General features: G+C 39.6%; 1 long non-coding RNA gene across 1 annotated transcript; it reads left to right on the top strand.

Moving 5' to 3' along the window:
- Window positions 1-4,380: 4,380 nt before the first annotated feature.
- On the top strand, window positions 4,381-9,419 carry LOC141584978 (uncharacterized). The gene is made up of 3 exons (XR_012518261.1): window positions 4,381-4,476; window positions 6,927-7,529; window positions 9,334-9,419. It is a non-coding gene; the product is annotated as an uncharacterized LOC141584978 (long non-coding RNA).
- Window positions 9,420-19,624: the final 10,205 nt, after the last annotated feature.

Genomic DNA, 19,624 nt, shown 5'->3' with positions numbered 1-19,624 from the left:
AAGCAACCACAAACTGAGACTTCCTACTCAAGTTAATCAGAAAAGCCCACTGTGTATCTGCAAGGAAGCACTTCATTACTGTGCTCCTACATGTTATTTAAGTTTCAGTTACATCACCCAGAAAACCATCTGGCTTGCCATGTGAAGCTTCAGAAATACACATCCGTCACTTAGTTTCTGATATTACCAGATGCACATGCAGATGGGCAGCCCTAGCCCGAGGGGAGCTAAAAACTAATGTTATTAAATATTAGTCTAAAATACTGATGTGATTTTATTCCCCTGGGCCAAGGTTTGGTCTAGGGATAGGGCATGAGTCCCAGTTCTAGCCACTGAGAAACAAAGAGAGACCCTCTGGAAATTCTTGGAAGATTGTTTTTTTCCATGATAAAATCAAATACAATGAATGAAGCCTCTTCTTTCACCACATTTAGAGCCGCAATGTGAAGAGCTGATGTCTGGTGCTGTGGCAGCCATCATGTTACCATGAGGTACATACCTTCTAAGTAAACCACTATGCAGATGTTAGCGGACAGGAGGACTGAAAGAGCCTGGAACCCTGGTGCCATATTTGAGTTTCTGGACCAATGCGAAGTTCACCTTCAGATATCACTCTATTTATTATTATTATTATTATTATTATTATTATTATTATTATTTTGAGACAAGATCTTACTCTGTCCCCCAGGCTGTAGTGCAGTGGCATGATCTTAGCTCAATGCAACCTCTGCTTTCCAGCTCCGGTGATCCCCCCACTTTAGCTTCCTGAGCAGCTGGGACTACAGGTGTGCACCACCATGCCCAGATAATTTTTGTATTTTTAGTAGAGGCGGAATTTCATCATGTTGCCCATGCTGGTCTTGAACTCCTTACCTCAGATGATTCACCCACTTCGGCTTCCCAAAGTGCTGGGATTACAGGTCTGAGCCACTGTGCCTGGCCACCTCCAGATATCATAGTAAATGAACACCAAGGATCCTTATGTCCCTACCCCTAAAGAACATGGACATGTTTGCTGAGTAGTTAAACACATTTAGAGCAAATACATTTAGAGCAGTACATTAGTTATGATTCATGGTTATCACCAATGATTATCCTGTGGCATATACAACCAGCATGCTTTTCTTCTCCCTAATCAATACAAATTCCAATTATCTTCTAGAAACGGCTCAAGACTTAATTCCAGGGAGCAGAAGCCAGGGAAGTGTTTTATGGATTAGAATTCTTACGGAAGGGACTCTGATAAAATAAAAGCTATGCAGCAAACACATACACACACACACACACACACACTCTCTCTCTCTCTCTCTCTCTCTCTCTCTCTCTCTCAGCATTAATTTGGATTTGGTCAGGGAAAGAGAGTCAATACAAATTTTACAGGAATATTGGAATTAGAGCTTACACAAATATGGGTTGAGCTGTGGGAGAGATATTTTGAAGGCTACAGTGGAGGATTCCAAACAAAGGTGCTGATTTTCAGATCTCTTCCTGCAGCACTGAAGAAGCAGGACCTCACGAAGAAGCTCCATAAGCTGCCAGAGTACAAGTGGAGGCTCCTGGAGAGGACAGTGAAGCCAACACTCCCCTTGGAAGAATGGGGTCCAGGGGTCGATGATTTCTGCTTCTTTCTGCCTACCAAATCACTCGTGAGTTCCCCTTAAACCAAACTGTAACCAGTCTGCTCAGAGGCAAATGCATCAGGGAAATGTACCTCCCAGCCTTAGAAAAAATGGTGGGACTGAGGTGTCAAGAGGAAATGCAGCACCGATATATATTACCAAGGGAAGAGGGGGAAACGTGTTCAAAATTACATTTAATTCATTCATCCATTCAAAAATTGCTTAACAATCCCATGGTCTATACCCGTCACTGTCTTGTAATGGGATATAGCAATGTACAAACTAGGCACAATCTTTGCTATTATTCGGTTTATTGTAGCAGTTGTTCCTGTTATGTCTCACTGCCCTCATTGCAAATGTCGATGGTGGCTTTTACGTCTGTGAAAATAAAAAGCATGACCTTTTGGTAGTTGTTTGCTGTGCAGAAGCCTATTTTACTATGTTTGCATGCAAACTTCTATCTGACCTTAAGCTAATGGAAGCTTGTAAAGAGATATAATTGAATGTAAAGTTTGAAAAGACAAGAAAAGAGAAAAAAATAGGGAAGAGATGGGGGCGGAGGGGAAGATAAGGTAGGGAAGGGAGAAGCAACAACCATATGTCTTTATTTCTTGTTAGCTCCATTTACGGTCTTTTGTTTCTTTCTCAGAAAGCAGGCTTCAGTGGGCTCAGTTTCTTCCCACCTGAAATGCTTCACCAAGGCGATAAGAAGTGCAAGATAATTAGCTCTCCTTCAGGCTTATGAGTTAAAAGCGATACAATCTGAGGACTGGTTATCACATTTGAATTTTTCTTTTTATTTCAGGAGTCAGTTTTCACTGCCAACCAATGAGCTGACTCCCTCAAAGCAGTCATGTTGAAACAATCCATTCGCTGCGTTTTGATTATTTGCTAGGAGCAAAGACCTTTTCTGTTTAGGTTTTGCTTTTAGAAAAAAATTCGGTAGGTGGTAGTGGCTTTCCACCTCATGGAAAGAAAAAAGGTAGTAACTCTACTGGTACACTCCTCTGACTTGTGCTAACAAAAAAGAATGCTGAAAGAAAAGGGAAATGAACACTATTTTCAGGCAGATTCTCCAAGTTTGTTTTGACACTGTTATAGCTTTCCTTTAGCAACTGTTGCAGCAAATACCTGTATTTATGTTCAGATTAAACTGAGAGAGCAGAGACTGCTAGAGCCAGCAATTTCTGGGCTGTAAATGCAGGATAGCGCCAATGAATTTCAGATTCTTAAAGGTTTTTGCTGTAGTGAATTCACGACACAAAACATTTAAAGGGAAACGTATTAGAGAAGAAACACATCCTAAATGAGAATTACTGAGGACTGGAGATTCTTGTCATTTATTGCATTAGTTATAGAACTTTACTCAAGCCTGTAATATTTGTTCTGCTACTGTGGTGTGACCAGTAAAAGGAAAAGGTATGTCAGGGGAGTCCTCAACTGACGTTCTTATTTCTTCTATCTTCTTATATTGCTGGGAGGATTCTGCCACTGCAGGGCTAGAAATTAATATCACACTCATTTGATATGAAGAGCAAAAGCAAGGTTATGAGTCAGAGACATTTTGGTCCCAGAACAATAACTCTGTTGATTGAGTCAAATGTGTTTAACTCCAACAGCAAGACCTTCCATCTGCGTGAAATAACCATGTCTGTTAATTGTAAACGGGAGCATCTTCGAAAGCTGAGCTAGAGGGGGGAGCAACTGGTAAACCAGATGTCCCAAATTTCTAGGTCTGTATATTGTAATTGTTCTAGACTTGTGTGCGGATATTGGTAAATTTAGATGGTTTGATATCTCGCAGATATTGGGAGATATGTCCAAAGTTCCCAAGTTAATTTATTACTGAAGTTAGAATTTCACTTACTGTGAGATTGGAATGCCAGCCAGCTACTGAACCAAACGTGTGCCTAGGGGCCATTTTGAGACAATTTACTGAATATTAAAAGTACAACCGATAATGTTTCTCTCCACATCCACAATAGCACTTAGAGGAAGCATCTGGGATTGAGCCATTTCACATCTGTCTAATCACATTCATTCAAATGTGATGGGCCCAACTGGCCTACGGGCATGGCTGCACATCACCATGGGTGGAAATTAAATCAGAATTGGCTCAGGAGAGAGATGAAGAGAAAATGCACATAGATCATTGGCTCAGATAACATACTCTGTTTCTAGAAGTCACAAAGAGTGGAAATTGGAATATGTAAATTAAAGAAAAACAGGTGAGAGTTCACCTGAACCCCAGTCACACACCCTGTAGAGCTTGCTACTTTTCCACCATTTGATATGGCCATACTCATTTTACTTAACATGTCAGACACTTCTCAGTCCGTTTAGTGTGCCTGTGAGCAGCTGCAATTTGAGTTTCTCAGTAAGGTTTGCCATTTATTCAAGAGCTGCTGCTAAAAAAATCAGGTCTAGTCAAGAATATAGAAAAGTGGAATTATGCATGATTATACATATTTTTCTAGGGAATATAATAGATGTTCTTATGATCTTACAATGTAAAAATATAAAGGTAAGACTCTAGCTTCCTCTCTTCTGTCTTTCTGGTCTCATCATAGGCTAATATTTTCTTCTGCAACTATGTACCAAATTACCACATGTAGAAGCTGTGAAACTGAAGGTTCTGTAATACTATAAAGTCAGAGAACTTATAACCAACCCCTCCTTACAGGGAGAGAGATGGAAGAATATTAGGCTGTCTTTAATATTAAGCATCTGATTTTTCAGTCCTTAAGATTCAAGTCCACAATGGAAGAAGAACATTCATTTGGTGCAAGTTGGCGATTGCAGAAGCCCAAGGAGTGATGTCAACACTGGGGTTCACCTGAGAACATGGACATGGCTAGTGAGGGTTTAGGAGATGCTCATAGGCGGTCTTCATATGTGCCCTGGATCCCAGCTCTGCCTTCCACCCAAGAGGATGTGATTCAGCCAAGATGTCCCAGAGTCAGCTCTCTGCTCATATTTGTTCTGCACTGAAGTGAATCATCTGAGAAACCCAAGAGGTGTTTAATGCAGTTTAGGAAACAGAGGGATGAAAGCCATAAATTCCTTTTCATGTAGCAGAGTATATACATGATACTCATTCTGTGACATTTGGGGCATAAACAAGAGTAGATGAAGGAATGTTAAGATACTCCAGATAATGACTTTTATCTCTATAAAAATGGTATAGGGACCACACACACTTGGTTGTGATGACGTACTTTTCAGATTCGCTACCGGCCTTTTACTGATTTTTCTGTGCCACAGGCCTTAACTCCTGCAGTCTAAATTTCTCAGTCCCTTCTGCTCACTAATACGTGGGAAGGTTTGGCCAAAAGTGGGCGACTGGTGGTAAGAAGGAAGAGAGAATTCAGGGGATTGCTGAGCCCATTCTCTACTCTCGATAGTACGGCTGGCACTGGCTCTGTGTTCTCAGTTTCTATCTCCCATCAGACAATTCTTACCTCTATGGTCCTACTCCGACCTGGACACTTTCCAGCTGGATTCCAGTTCTGGGGATGTTCCCTCCTTCTGAGCTCTAAGTCCTTCCCATTGGCTTCAACTCCCAGGCTCAGCTAGCACCACCTTTTCCCATTGTCCCTACAGGGCTAGGGCTTCCAGTGGTATTAATGTCGGTGTTGTATCATCTTTCCTGAATTTCAGTTCTCTGTCACCAGTTCCCCAAATAAAATTTCCCCCATATTACTACCTTCTGTGAGTCTATTTGCCTGACATGACCGTATTAAGTATACCCAATGTATTGATGAGTTTGGGATGATATCACAATGTGCAGTAGACTGGGTGGCACAAAAAACAGGAATTTATTTCTCATTGTTCTGGATCTGGGAAGTCCAAGATAAAAGTGCTAGCTGATTCTGTTCCTGATGAGGGCTCTTTCCTTGCCTTGTAGATGGCCACCTTGTCACTGTATTCGTACGTGGTGAAGAGAGAGAGTAAACTCTCTGCTGTTGCTTCTTATAAGGGCACTAATCTCCTCATCACGGCCCCACCCTCTTGACCTCATCCAAACCTAATTCTCTCCCAAAGGCCCCATCTCTGGATACCATCAAGTTGCAGCATGTGATGGTCCACAAACACATGTGGGACTTGGTATCATCACTTGACTGAGCATGAGCTTGGGAACTCATGAGGGCTGTGTGTCATTACCACCTCCACACACAGTTTTCCCCAAATGCCAGTGATTTGGGTAATCCCACCATAGTTTATTTTTGTTTTGTTTTGTTTTTTGTTTTTTGTTTTTTGTTTTTTGTTTTTTGTTTTTTTTATCATGCCACTCAAGGGTTTATTCATAATTGTGAACTTCCTGCCCTGTTGTTAATGTTTTATTCCTTAAATGGACTCAACATTTTTTCTTAAAAATAATTTTCATTTCAATTTTTAGATGTTTTTGAAGTAGAAGAAAATCGACAAGTTGCACAGCTTACATTTTACAAATTCCACATACTCAAAACAAGAAATAAGATATTACCATGTACCCCCTCCCAGTCACTAATTCCCCCCAAGAATAACAGCAACCCTGATTCTTTGCTCTCGATTAAGTGGAAGAATGAGGAAATGTTATGAAGGGGTTCCCTACCAAAAAAACTGTCCACATAACTACTAATCACATTATATGTTCTCAACCTTCACCAGGGAAATTCAATACAGTATCTCTATATACTCACTACAATGACTAACATGAAAAAGACAGATGCTGGCCACCAAATTTTCCTTAAACTGCTGCACACATGCCCTATAGTTGGTACATCACTTGAATAAACTCTTTGGAAATAGCCATCAAGGCTTGCGTACATGCATATCCTATGACCCAGCAACTTTAAGATACACATACAACGTAGAAGTACATGCAGTTTATGATCTAGAGTGTCCACAGCTCTACATGTAAAAAACAGAAAAAAAAATGGCATGAACAATAGAATGAATAAAATGTAATATATTTACATAAAAGAATAATACACAATGATGAGATTAAAAAATATGCAACTATACAGCATATCATAAATATTCAATGCAAAAAGCAGTCTTAAGAATACATGCTTTTGACTGCTTTTAAATAAATACATTTAAAAGGAAATTTTCTGTTGCTACCAGAAATGGAAAATCAGAATCACTTAAAAAAGCAAACCTCACCTCAAATTATTAAATTCCCTAAAAAAAATATTAAATCCTACTTATATTTGGTTGCCTACCAAATTTCCTGAACTAAGACCTCTTTGTTAAAAAGATTGTCTAGCATAAGAGAGTTTTTTTTAGTATACTAGCATTAAAATGAGACTCTTTTTCTTACAGTCGCATTAGGCATTGAAAGAGAACTGGAAATGAAATTGCCTAATGAGTCATCGTACAACAACACCTAAAAGTCTTGAACTGTGACAGCAACTGCCACTAATAATAGCTCCCATCCCTCCAGTGATGTGAGTCTGACATTTTATAGAATAAAGTGAGCTTGGATGGTTAAGAGTGATTATCATTAGTTCCTGAGCGTAACAGTGATATGGGTTCAAGGCTCTCTCTGGTTGATGAATTCATTCCTTTTGAAAAGCCAAATGAGACTTCTTCATGTATCAAAGAACAGACTGTGGCTCCACGTTGTGTGCTCCCTCTCTCACTCGCCCTTTCTCTCACTGGCTCATTCTGAGAGAAGCCAGCTGCCATGTTGTGAGCTGCCCTGCAGAGTGGTTCAGGAACTCAAAACCGAAGGATGCCTCCAGGCTCCAGTCGATGAGGAACTTAGGTCCTTGTTTCAACAGCCCATGAGAAATGGAATCCCTGAAGCTACGGAGAGCATTTGGAACTGGATCTCCCTGAGTAGAGCTTTCAGCTAAACCTGGATCCCCAGCCACACCAGCCTGACTGCAACCTCATGAGGGCTCTACAGCCCGACGCACACAAGTAAGTCACCTGCACCTGATGACTGACCCACAGAAACTGTGAGAAAATGCATGCTTGTTGCTTCAAGCTGCTAAAACAAACAAAAAAACCAACAACCAACACAGCAACAAATCTTGCCTTTGAATAACTTTAATGCAAGCAGCCCAGATTTTATGTTACCTGTGAGGTTTCTTTTTCTTTCTTTTTTTGTTATGAGACAGAATCTCTCTCTGTCACCCAGGCTGGAGTGTAGTGATACAATCTTGGCTCACTGCAACTTCAGCCTCCCAGGTTGAAGCAGTTCTCCTGCTTTAGTCTTGGAGTAGCTGGGACTACAGGCACGTGCCACCAGTCCAGCTAATTTTTTGTATTTTTAGTAGAGACGGGGTTTCACTATGTTGGCCAAGATGGCCTCAATCTCCTGACCTCATGATCCGCCCGCCTTGGTCTTCCAAAATACTGAGATTACAGGAGTGAGCCACGATGCCCTGCCTTCATTTTTAATTAATTTATTTTTGTTTCCTAAGATGAGATCTCTCTGTAGAAAGAAAAACGATATCCAGGAACTTCCAAGGTGGTAGCTTGCTTGTGGATGATGAGATATTCTTAATAGGCTTCAAGATCAGTGTGTAGTGAAGGTGTATCTTGAGAGTAATATCTTCTGTCTCTTTATGTAGCTGCTTTAATGTGGCAGTTTATCACCAAAACAAAAAGTACTTTTACATTACTCATATTTCCTCCAAAATGTAAAATCAATACTGTTGGTTGAAATCCCATTTTTTTTCTTTCATTGTCTAATGTATTTCTTCCTTTTCTTATTTACCTTTCCCCATAATTGAACCCTGAGAGTAATTTCTAGTCAGTTTGGAAAATTTAATTGTAAGGTTTTTTGTTTTGTTTTGTTTTGTTTTTTAAATAGCAGTATTCTACCTTTCCCCAATAAAATAGCAGTGATTCTCATAACTGCTTTTTACTATTTATCATTGAGTTCAGGGTATGTCTTCCTTGGGAATGTTCTTTTATGTGTTATATTAAGAGGTGATACCACAGTGAGGAGTTCAATAATTTTCAGCTTTAGTAGTCGAACTAAAAAAGAAGTAAGAATTTTTAAATATAAAAATACAATTAGGCACACATTTTCTTTTTTTTCCTAGCATAATAATAATTGCATGCACTTCAAATATTAAATATCAACTGGTAGATGAATGGGCTTGACTCTACTGATTACAAAATAAGACACTCCATGGCCGATGCTCCAATCATGGTCAGTGGCACAGTAGTGAATTAATGAAAGAAAAAATAATGAGAGCTTAATCTTTAAACAGGTACCATCCATGGCTTCCCGTGATACACAAGTAGATTCTGTGCTCCAACCTCCACGCTTCTTCCCTCAGCCCCCATCTCCTCTGCCCATGGAATGGGGTGTCATCCTCCACTGGCGGGAGGAAATGAGGGTTCATGGAAGAAGTGTGGGAGTGGGGCACAGAGGTTGATTCTCCCTATGGGCCTCGCTGGGGTAATCAGAAAATTTTATTCTTGTTCTCTTTCTTCTGTTTACACCAATTCCTGTTACTTGTCTGCAATACAAAGGCCAACATCATATCAGGAATTCAGTTTCAACCTATTAATTTGGGGTGGACACAAATATTCAGTCCACAAAATGCATCTTTTCAGGGGAGACTTTTCTAGTTAGGTTACATAAACTCCATGTCCCCCACCAAATTTTCCATCCCCCATCTTTCTTAATTTTTTATTTGTGTTCATATCATGGAAAATACATTACATTATTAACTTTTCATTACCTTCTCTGTCTTCTTGAATATAGCTCTGAAATTTGACCTTCATGCAAGCTCATGAAGTCAGGGTTTTTCATTTGCTTTGCTCCCAGCTACATCTGCATGTCTTGAACAGTGCCTCCCATAGAGAAGGAATGCAAACATTTGGTGGATGAATTTTATACAACATTGGGACTCAATCGCTGCTGCTCACTGTCAACCTCAGAAGCCAGCCCCTCTCCAGACTTTCCCCAAGAGGCACTTTTTTCGTGCGATACAGTTTGGAATAATCACTCAGTCCTTCTGAGATACGCTTCCTCTCTCATGGCAAAAGACCTTGAATATATCAGTCATCATTTGGCAACCTGAAGCCACATCCAACAACCTGAAAACTGCCCGTTTTATATCCAGCTATGGATATTGCTGTCCCCTTTATGGATCTGTTAAATGAAAATGCTTTCAGTAGCAAAATTTCTCAATCTTTGGAGCTCTAGAGTCACAGTTAAGTCAAATGACAAGTTCATGACATTTTGCTTGGATGGCATTACATTGATTTCTAGGAAGCAAGGGGGTAATGATAAGACCTTTATGAAATCAACATTGTAAGTATTGGAGACAAAAGAGAAGACTGCACAGATATAAAAATGTTGGCATTCACGGGCCATTAGAAAGGGGTGTTAAACAGAAACTTTGCCTTAGGCCCAGATGGAGAGTGGAAAAGGCAACGTCAGGACGAAGACTGAAGACGAGGATGTGAAGAGGTCGATGTGATCGTGAGAACCTTGAGAGCGAAAAGGGTGGAACACAATCCCCGACTCTCGTTTCACTTGGCTCCATGCTCAGCAGTTCATCCTCTCATGAGGACTTGGAGTCTGTGAGCAAACCTTCTCATAGGTTGGGCGAAGGAAGCAAAGTGCTAATCAATTATTCTTTCTCTGAGTTTTTCATTTTCATACTGTGCCTCAGTTTCCTCATTTGTAGAAAGGATGTGTCAATATCTATTTCACAAGTTGTGAATATATCAATAAAGTCCTTAGAATAGGGTCTGAGACACAGTATGTGCTTAATGGGTCTATACTATTACTGTTGTATCATCTATTATTTAAGTGCTGTTTCCTTTTCTCTTTATTCTGATTTTTACATCCATTCCAATATCTAGTGTTGTCTGACTTTTTAATAATGGTCAGTTTGTCTGGGGTAAGGCGGTATCTCACTGTGGCTTTAATTTGCATTTCCCTGATGATTAGTGATGTTCATGTTCATCGGCCATTTGTATATCCTCTTTTGAGAACTGTGTATCCATGCCATTTGCCCACTTTTTTGTGGGATTATTTATGTTTTTTCTTGCTTTTATTTTTGGATTCCTTGTAGATTCTTTGTTTAATACATAATTTGCAAATATTGTCTCCCCTTCTACTGGTTGTTTGTTTACTCTGGTGATAATTTATTTGCTGTGCAGAATCTTTACAGTTTAGGTCACATTTATTTATTGTTTATTTTGTTGCATTTGCTTTTGGGTTCTTAGTTACAAATTCATTGCCTAGGCCAATATCCAGAAGAGTTTCTTCCTAGGTTTTATTCTAGAATTTTTAAGGTTTCAGGTCTTATATTTAAGTCTTTAATCCATCTTGAGTTGATTTTTACATATGGCAAGAGATATGGCTCTAGTTTTATTCTTCTACATGTGACTATCCAATTCTCCCGGCAGCATTTATTGAACAGGGTGTCCTTTCCCCAATTTATGCTTTTGTATGCCTTGTCATAGGTCAGTTCATTATAAGTATTTGGCCTTTTTTGGGGGCTAATCTGTTCCATTGGTCTGTGTATCTACTTTTTTTTTTCAGGTTCTTCTTTTACTTGAAAGAGCTTTCAGAAGAAAGTGGGTTTTTTTTTTCCCCATGTCTCTTACCCAAAGTAGATGAAGAAAGCTAGACTGAGAGGGTCAATTGTTTCCGGAAAAGTAGAACTTATACTTATTTGTGAAAGTAAGGAGTATCCCTGAAAGTTTTGCATGCCACAAAAAAGTGTTCCTTTAGAACCACCAGAATGTTCCGCTCACTTATATTCTTTGCCAGGTTCTTGCAAGCACTCCAACTGGAGATGCCTGGCCCACAGCTTCTGTGTCTACAGACCAAGGGACCCCACACAGCCTCCAGTCCAGCTAGATTCTGGAGCTTTCCAACTTCACCTGAACACAGGGTTCCTGAAACAGACATTTTCTGTTTCAGGATGGACACACATATAGGTCGAGATCAATGTCAGAGGTTTTTTTATTCTTTCTGCTCCTCTAAGCTTAGATGAACTACATACATGCTTATTTGGGGATAACATATTTTTAAGCAAGTTGTTGGGATCTCATTTGGCCCAAGAACAAGTTAAAAATGGTAGTGGATCGCCTTCCCTACGGTTTGGCAAAACTGGATTTATTCTGTCTTCACTCTGCAGAATGCCCAGTGTCTGGGAACATGAGGAATTGTATTATTAGGGACTGATGATTGCATTTTATAAAATGTATTGACAGGCATTAAATAGGAAAATAAGAGTTGCAGAAAGATTAAATCTGTCTTGTGCTAATGAGAATTTTCTGTTTATTCCTTTCTGTGTCAATGTGCTTTTCCTCAATAGGCAAGATTTGTTTAAAAAGATACAGATGAAAGTAAAAGGAGGAAACATCAAACAAGGCTGCCAGATCCAGGTGGATAGTCAGATCCACGGCTGCCTTTGGTAAAGGTTGTGTTTATTCTGCCACAGGGCTCCATAGACAGCTCCTGATGAACACATTTGAGTTTCTACTTTGCAATTTGCCTTATCATGTCTGTTCTTTTCTTTTATCTTTCCACATTTGTATATGCAGTGTCTCCTACATGCCAAGCATGATGCTAGATGCTGAGAACACATTGGTGAATTCAGCATGATCCCCGTCCTTATGGAGAAGCAGAGATCATCAGGGCTCAAAGAAAATGCAATGATTAATACTGTAATATCATCTCCTATGAGACAAGCAATTTTCTGAGCATTTTGCATAAGTTAACTCATTTAATTCTCAAAATAATTCTACAATAGGTACTGATGTGATCTGCCCCTTTGTAGAGATGAGGAAAGGAAGTCACAGAAGGGATTAGTAACTCACTCAAAGTCCTTCAGCTGATAAGGCTTAGGAAGTGATCAGTGGCATGAAGACCAAAGCAGTATGGGGCATTAGGGTACTGGGGATAAGAAGAGTCTTCTTACACAGAGTGGACTTTAAGTCAATGATATTGGAAGGTAGATCTGTAAGAAATGAGAGAAAAATAAGCAAATCTGGCAATAGACTGTTTCAGGCAAAGGAACAAGGGGCGAAGGGATGCCCTGCTCAGCGGATTCCAGGAAGAGAAAGAGGCTGGAGGAGAAAAGGATGGTGGGCAGGTAAAGGAGTGGTAGGGGGTGAGGCAGGACAGGCGGCAGGAGCCAGTCAGTAGGATCCCAAACGCCACCTTGGAATTTTGGTCTGAGTGTGAGAAAAGGCAATGGAGGTTTCTGAGCACTGAGAAGGTGTGAGGCCATTCCTGCTTCCCAGGCCTCTCTGGCTACTTTGAGAAGAAGCTGCATGGAAGAAGAGGAGCAGGAGGAGGATGCTCTGTCCACAGGATGGAGGTGAGCACAGGACACCAGGGCAGTGTTAGAGAAGGTGAGGAGCTGTGGTTGGGTGCGGGGTGTGTTTCAAATGTGGAGAAGCAAAGAATATTTGGTGAGGAATATTCCTGCTAGTAATGTGCAAAGAAGAATGTCCCTTAGGACTCAATGAAACACATTTCACTTATTTATGTTAGCTACCTGGCCAATAAGGTCCCCAGATTCGGTGCTGAGCAATCAGATGACAAATAGAGGCATTTATAGGGAGGAGAATGATTTTGGTAGGAAATAAACTCGGGGAAGGGAAAACTAGGTGCACGAAAACTGCCTAAGTGGTAGAGACAAAGTTCAATTTTAACTTGATTCATTTTCAGAAGGGGCAGCAAAATGTAAACACCAGAACCTTTGTACCAAAAAAAAAGGGGGGGAGGAATAATAACATCAATACTAGTCCACCCTTACATGGTGTTTAAATGGGCCAGGCATAGGCAGAAAGGCTTCATATGTATCAGCTCCCTTCATTCTCACGGTGGACACCAGCGTCCCCATTAACAGATGGCGGAGGTGAGGCACTGGCTGAGTGTGTTGTTTGAAACTAGTCACAGTGAGAAGGCGGAGGCCTGACGTGAGAAGGTGGAAGCCTGACGTGCACCCAGGCAATGTGGGAAGACAATCTATCATTATTATTATTATTACTACTTATAGGCCAACCTGTCAATTTTTCTGGAAGACTTACTGACTTTCATTAGTTTAAATATCCAAAATCTTCCATTCTTAGCTAAACAAATCTTTTCATGTTAGACGTAACAAGGCAGAGTTCATCTCAGATTATCGTGATGGATGAGGAATTCTGCATCAATAATTATTTTGAACTAATCCTACTTAATTGAGTTTATAATGTAATGTAGGTTGCTATGTCCTTTCACATGAGCACAAGTAAGGTACTTTCCATTGTTCCTGGAAAAAAAAAATATGTAAGTTTTAACTACATAATATTACCCAAATATATATATATATATGTGTGTGTGTGTGTGTGTGTGTGTGTGTGTGTGTATGTGCGTGTGTGTGTGTCTGCGTGTGTGTGTATGTGTGTGGAAATTCTAAAGTCCCCCTGCCTTCCCAATTTTGTCTTTAAACTTAATTGTTTTCACTCCAAAAACTCCAGAGGCTGACTCAGAGGTAGCTACTGCTGTTAGAATGTACTTTAAGGCAAAAGCTGATGAATTCAAACTCATTTAAAAATCCTCCTCTAGACAAAGTTCTGAACTCTCATGACTCATTTTACCAACTTTTCCTTCAAACTTTAATTTAAATTTGGTGAAACAGAGGAAGTGTGGTTGTTTATTTTTTTCAGCCACCTTTCCACTGAGCCTTTGTGACCACTATTATGTAGGACAAAGTCATGATTCCCCTTTTCTCCTGGAGAAAATGTGTCTGATATTTTTAAAAGAATCCATCATTTGAATTGCATTCTCCACTGTCACCAGTAAGAAGACGTATTTAAGTGTTTTTTCTTTTTTCTTTTTCTTTCTTTCTTTTTTCTTTCTTTCTTTTTTTTTTTTTTTTGTACTTTAGGTTCTGGGGTACATGTACAGATCATGCAGGATTGTTGCATAGCTACCACATGGCAATGTGGTTTGCTGCCTCCATCCCTCTATCACCCACATCTGGCATTTCTCCCCATGTTATCCCTCTCTGACCTCCCCACAACGCCACTGTCCCTCCTTTGCCCCCCACCAACAGACCCCAGTGTGTGATACTCCCCTCTCTGTGTCCCTATGTTCTCATTGTTCAACCCCCAACTATGAGTGAGAAACATGTGGTGTTTGATTTTCTATTCTTGTGTCAGTTTGCTGAGAATAATGGTTTCCAGATTCATCCATGTCCCTACAAAGGACACGAACTCATCATTTTTTATGGCTACATAGTATTCTATGGTGTAAATGTGCCACATTTTCTTTGTCCAGTCTATCATCAGTGGTCATTTGGGTTGGTTCCAGGTCTTTGCTATTATGAACAGTACCACTATGAACATATGTGTGCATGTGTCTTTATAATAGAAAGATTTATAATCCTTAGGGTATATACCCAGTAATGGGATTGCTGGATCAAATGGAAGATGTACTTATGTTAATTCCACAGGAATGATTCAGGGATTTGTCTTAGCCCCTGGCTTTAGTTAAATGATCAGAGGTAGAAACTCTAAGGCAGCTGCTATTTCACTATTTAACTTTTTATTATCCATGTGTCCAAATCTCCAAGGCATTATGGTAAATAATTTTGCACCAATTTTCGTCCCATAAATAATAGGTTTTATTCTCATGCCTGTCTCTCTGGTCTATAGACTATGGCACATTTAGAAATTTCTCTGAAATAATGGCATCTTGAGGACAATTTTGGGAGGGAAGGTAGACCATGAGAAGAACAAAAGGATATTAAAAGATGTCCCCAAGTCTCTGTAATGTACTTGCTGGGATCAGGGAAGTATTTTAGGTACCTTTACTTTATACTTAATCCTTGGCCCATTATAGGTGTTTAAAGCAAAGGAAGATCAAAGAAAACGTTCCTTAAATGCTTCTTGACTTTTTTCCATAGAGACTCATAAACAAAGCTGTCCATGCCAACACTGTTTTGGGATTTAAATGTATGGGGATATTTCAAAATATTTTTATGTTCAAAGAAAATAACGTCTGAGCTAGAAAAACAGAGTAACTGTGTGTCAGGCACTGTCTTGGGTGCTCTATGTAATTTACAGAGTGAATCAACTCAATAGTCTTTGGTTTTATCATTTTATAGATGATGATGCTAAGGCTTAGAGAAGGTAAGTGAGTTACCCTGGTTCACAGGGCATGTTAGTGGTAAGTAGGCTTAAACCCAAACCTTCTAAATCCAGAATTAGAGATCTTACTCATGAGGCTATTTAAAGCTGGCTATCTCATTGAATAAATTTAAAATGTCACAACTTCCCTATCCAACCAAGCACAAAAGATCAGAGAGCAGAAGATTAGAGGCAAGCAGAGGCTGTTGTTTTCTCGATTGTGAGATATCCCAGCCTTGAAAACATTGTTAACAATTACACATGTGACTTTAAAAAAAAAAATCAGCCTCTTAGTGATATTCCCTTTGGTTACTAAAATGCAGTTAGAAATTAGTATCTGGATGGCCTCAAAGAGAACAATTGAAGTAGAAATTTCATCCATAGGAAAAGATCAACAATAAAGATATAATAGCAAGCTTTCCTGGGGCCTGGAGGAAAGAAACACTCTGAGTTCACATATCTTGTATTCATGGGAAGAACGTATTTGAGATTCATCCATATTTATATCAAATAATGTATTAGAGTAAATGTCAGTTTTTCACTCTCTCTTTCTTTTTAACTTAACATACAGAAAAGTAAATGATCCATAAAGAAAAAGAAATGATATTTTTCCACCATGAAAGTTTTAAAATATGCAAACATTTTGAAACCTAATAGAGCAGTTTATAAAGTGAGACTCATGCATTTTCTTAACAGAGGTTTTACAAGGTTTTATAAGGGTTTTGGTTGGTGCAGAGTGTTCAACATTTTATTGTATTGCATTTAGAAACCTAGTCATCGGGTGACACACTTCATAGCATTGACATTTCATAAATATTTGCTGTGTTGGGGGAAAGACTGAACACTAGTAGATTTCTAAATCCATAAAGTCTATAATTGAGGACAATCAGGATTATTCTTCTAAAGCTGTATTAGTCCATTCTCACACTGCTAATGAAGACATATCTAAGACTCAGTAATTTACAAAGGAAAGAGGGTTAATTGACTGACAGTTTAGTATGGCTGGGGAGCCTCAGGAAAGTTACAATCATAGCAGAAGAAAGAGCAAAGATGTCCTTCTTCAGATGGCAACAGGAGAGAGAAATGCCAAGCAAAAGGTGCAAAACCGCTTATAAAACCTTCAGATCTTGTGCGAACTCACTCACTGTCAGGAGAACAGCCTAAGGGTAACCACCCCCATGATTCAGTTACCTTTCAGTGAGTTCCTCCCATGACATGTGGGGATTATAGGAACTGCAGTTCAAAATGAGATTTGAGTCAAACCATATAAAAAGCTATTGTAATTTTTATGATTAAAATTTTAATTCAAAATTGAGGGCATAATGCTTAGCTAAGGGATATTTCATCATTATTTGGGTTTGTCATTTATTAGTTTAAATGAATGCTAGCTGCAGACAGATGCACCTTTAAATCTCTATGACTTCACCCAAAAAGAGTCCAGTTAGCCGCAGGAGTATGGGGAATTCTGCTCCGCACAGTCACTGAGTTTCCAGGCTCGTTTCATTTTATGACTCTGCTAGCCCCTAAGGTCTTAACTCTCCTCAGCTGAGTTCTGCACATCCCTCCAGGAGGTGGGGAGACAAAACAGGAAGAGTGTTATATGGGAAGGTTTTATGAACTCAGTCTAAAAGTAACACACATAATTTCTGCCACATTCCTTTAGATAGAACCTAGGTACACGAATTTGTCAAACTACCAAGAGATTGGAACATGTAGTATAGCTGTGTGCCCAGAAGAAAGTGGCACTGGGTTTTGGCAGCCATATATCAGTATGTTCCACAGTTTCCAGCTGTATATTTTGGTTGTATCTGGTGTTGCAAATTGACATTCCCAACACAACATGCAGAAAAAAAGATGCTCCCAGTTTCTGACACAAGAGTATGAATACATGAACTTGCTTCTACCATTCAGACACCTCAGCATGAGGCATGACTGAGTAGCAAAGAGAAGAAGCATAGAGCATCTGTTTTGCAGTTATGGATGTCAGAAGCAACACATTCTGGAGTCATGGGTAGTGCTGGGGGCTTCCACATTATGTCAGAGACATTGAGAGTGTTAGCAAGCAGGTCAAAGGAAGGGGTTTTGGGGGAGGTGGTGTTCCCAGAAGCTCAGACTAGAATCTGTCACTCCATTGACTCCAATTCTGCAAGCCTCTTCATATCCCCTTAATATTGTGAACCACAAACATTTGAGACAGGTCTCAGTTAATTTAAAAAGTTTCTTTGCCAAGATTGAGGACGCAAGCCCATGACACAGACTCAGGAAGTCCCGATGACATGTGCCCAAGGTGTTCGGGGCACAGCTCAGTTTTACATTTAGGGAGACATGAGACATCAATCAATATATGTAAGAAGTACATTGAAAGTCTAGAAAAGCAGGTACAACTCAAAGCAAAGGCAGAAAGACTGGAAGTGAGGAGGGGCTTCCAGGTCACAGATAGGTGAGAGAGAAAGGAGCCCTTTCATTCTTTTGAGTTTCTGATTAGCCTTTCCAAAGGAGGCAGTCAGATATGTATCCATCTCAGTGAGCAGAGGGATGACTTTGAATAGGAGACGTTTTTGCCCTGAGCAGTTCCCAGCTTGACGGGGGCCCAAGAAATTTTCCTTTCACAATACTTTCTTGCTGCTTCAACAAAAGTGAATCTTGTTTTCTGCAACGAAGAATGTTGTTTTTATTTAATTCATTTCACTTATGAGGAAAAAAAAGCAAAAAGACACAAGCACTTCAGTGTGTAAGTCCAACCCTGTCAGACTTTGGACAGCAAAGAGATTTCACTAGAACATTTTTATTGATTTATCTTCTAATATTAAAAAATTGTGGGATTTCATCCAATATTCTGGTATTTTACTTTCCTTGAAAGATCAAAAGTTTTGGTAACTTTAAGAAAAGTTATGAGGGAACTTAGGAGGATTATTTATTCAACAATCGATACTTTTTCTCACCAGAAGATATGCATTAGATGCCCCAGTGGTTCCCAGCCCAAGGCTAGGTTCAAGTACTGAAGAAATGAGTGGAGAAAAGGGAGAAAGACAGGCAGACATTTTCTTCCTGAACTGGTGGTTTAATCTGCTGCCATCTCATCTACTTAAGTTTCCATCCAATAGTGACAAAATGTAACAACTCACCATAGCTTACTCTGCATAACAGCTTACTTTGACCAAGCATTCTCGAACATCATTAATTAATTGTCTCAAATCTCTGAACACCTTTATAAATATTGTTATCACTTCCTTTTAACCAAATGAGTGAGTGAGGCACAGAAAATTCAGATCACTTGGCCAAGGCCAGGCTCACACAACTGGTTAGTTGTGTGATTATTAAAAAACCTTTTATTTTTAATAATTCCAGAGTAATTCCAGAATTGGAATTCAAACCCAGACAGCTCCAACCCTGGAATCCTGGACCCAACCATTATGTAAGAGGAACTCCTGTCCTAACATTCATGGCTTTCAAACCTAGATGTACATTGATGTCATTAGCAGAGTGTTTTAGAATCTTGTGGGTTATGAAAATGAACCTTGAAAATGTAATTCTACAAGAAAGAAGCCATACACCAAAGACCAGGTATTACATAGTTCCTGGAAATGTGAAATGTCTAAAATAGGTAAATCCATAGAGAACAGAAAGGAAATTAGTGGTTACCAGGAAAGAGGGGTTGTCAGGAACGGAGAATGACTATTCATGAGTATGGGGGTGGTAGGTGGTTCTGGAATTAGTGGTAATGGCTGCACAACTCTGTGAATGTACTAATAACTATTGCACTGTGTGCTTTGAAATGGTGAATTGTATGATGTGTGAATTATACCTCAATGAAGGTGATATTAATGAATGGAAGAAAGAACAACAATCAAATATTTTCAGTCAAAACAAAACAGAGAACAGTAGAGGCTGCAGGATTGTAGCTCCTGAGT

This window comes from Saimiri boliviensis, chromosome 7 (genome assembly GCF_048565385.1).
Source record: "Saimiri boliviensis isolate mSaiBol1 chromosome 7, mSaiBol1.pri, whole genome shotgun sequence".
NCBI classification, from domain to species: Eukaryota; Metazoa; Chordata; class Mammalia; order Primates; family Cebidae; genus Saimiri; species Saimiri boliviensis.
Note: the sequence above shows the minus strand (reverse complement) of the source record. Positions and strands in the feature narration are given on the sequence as shown.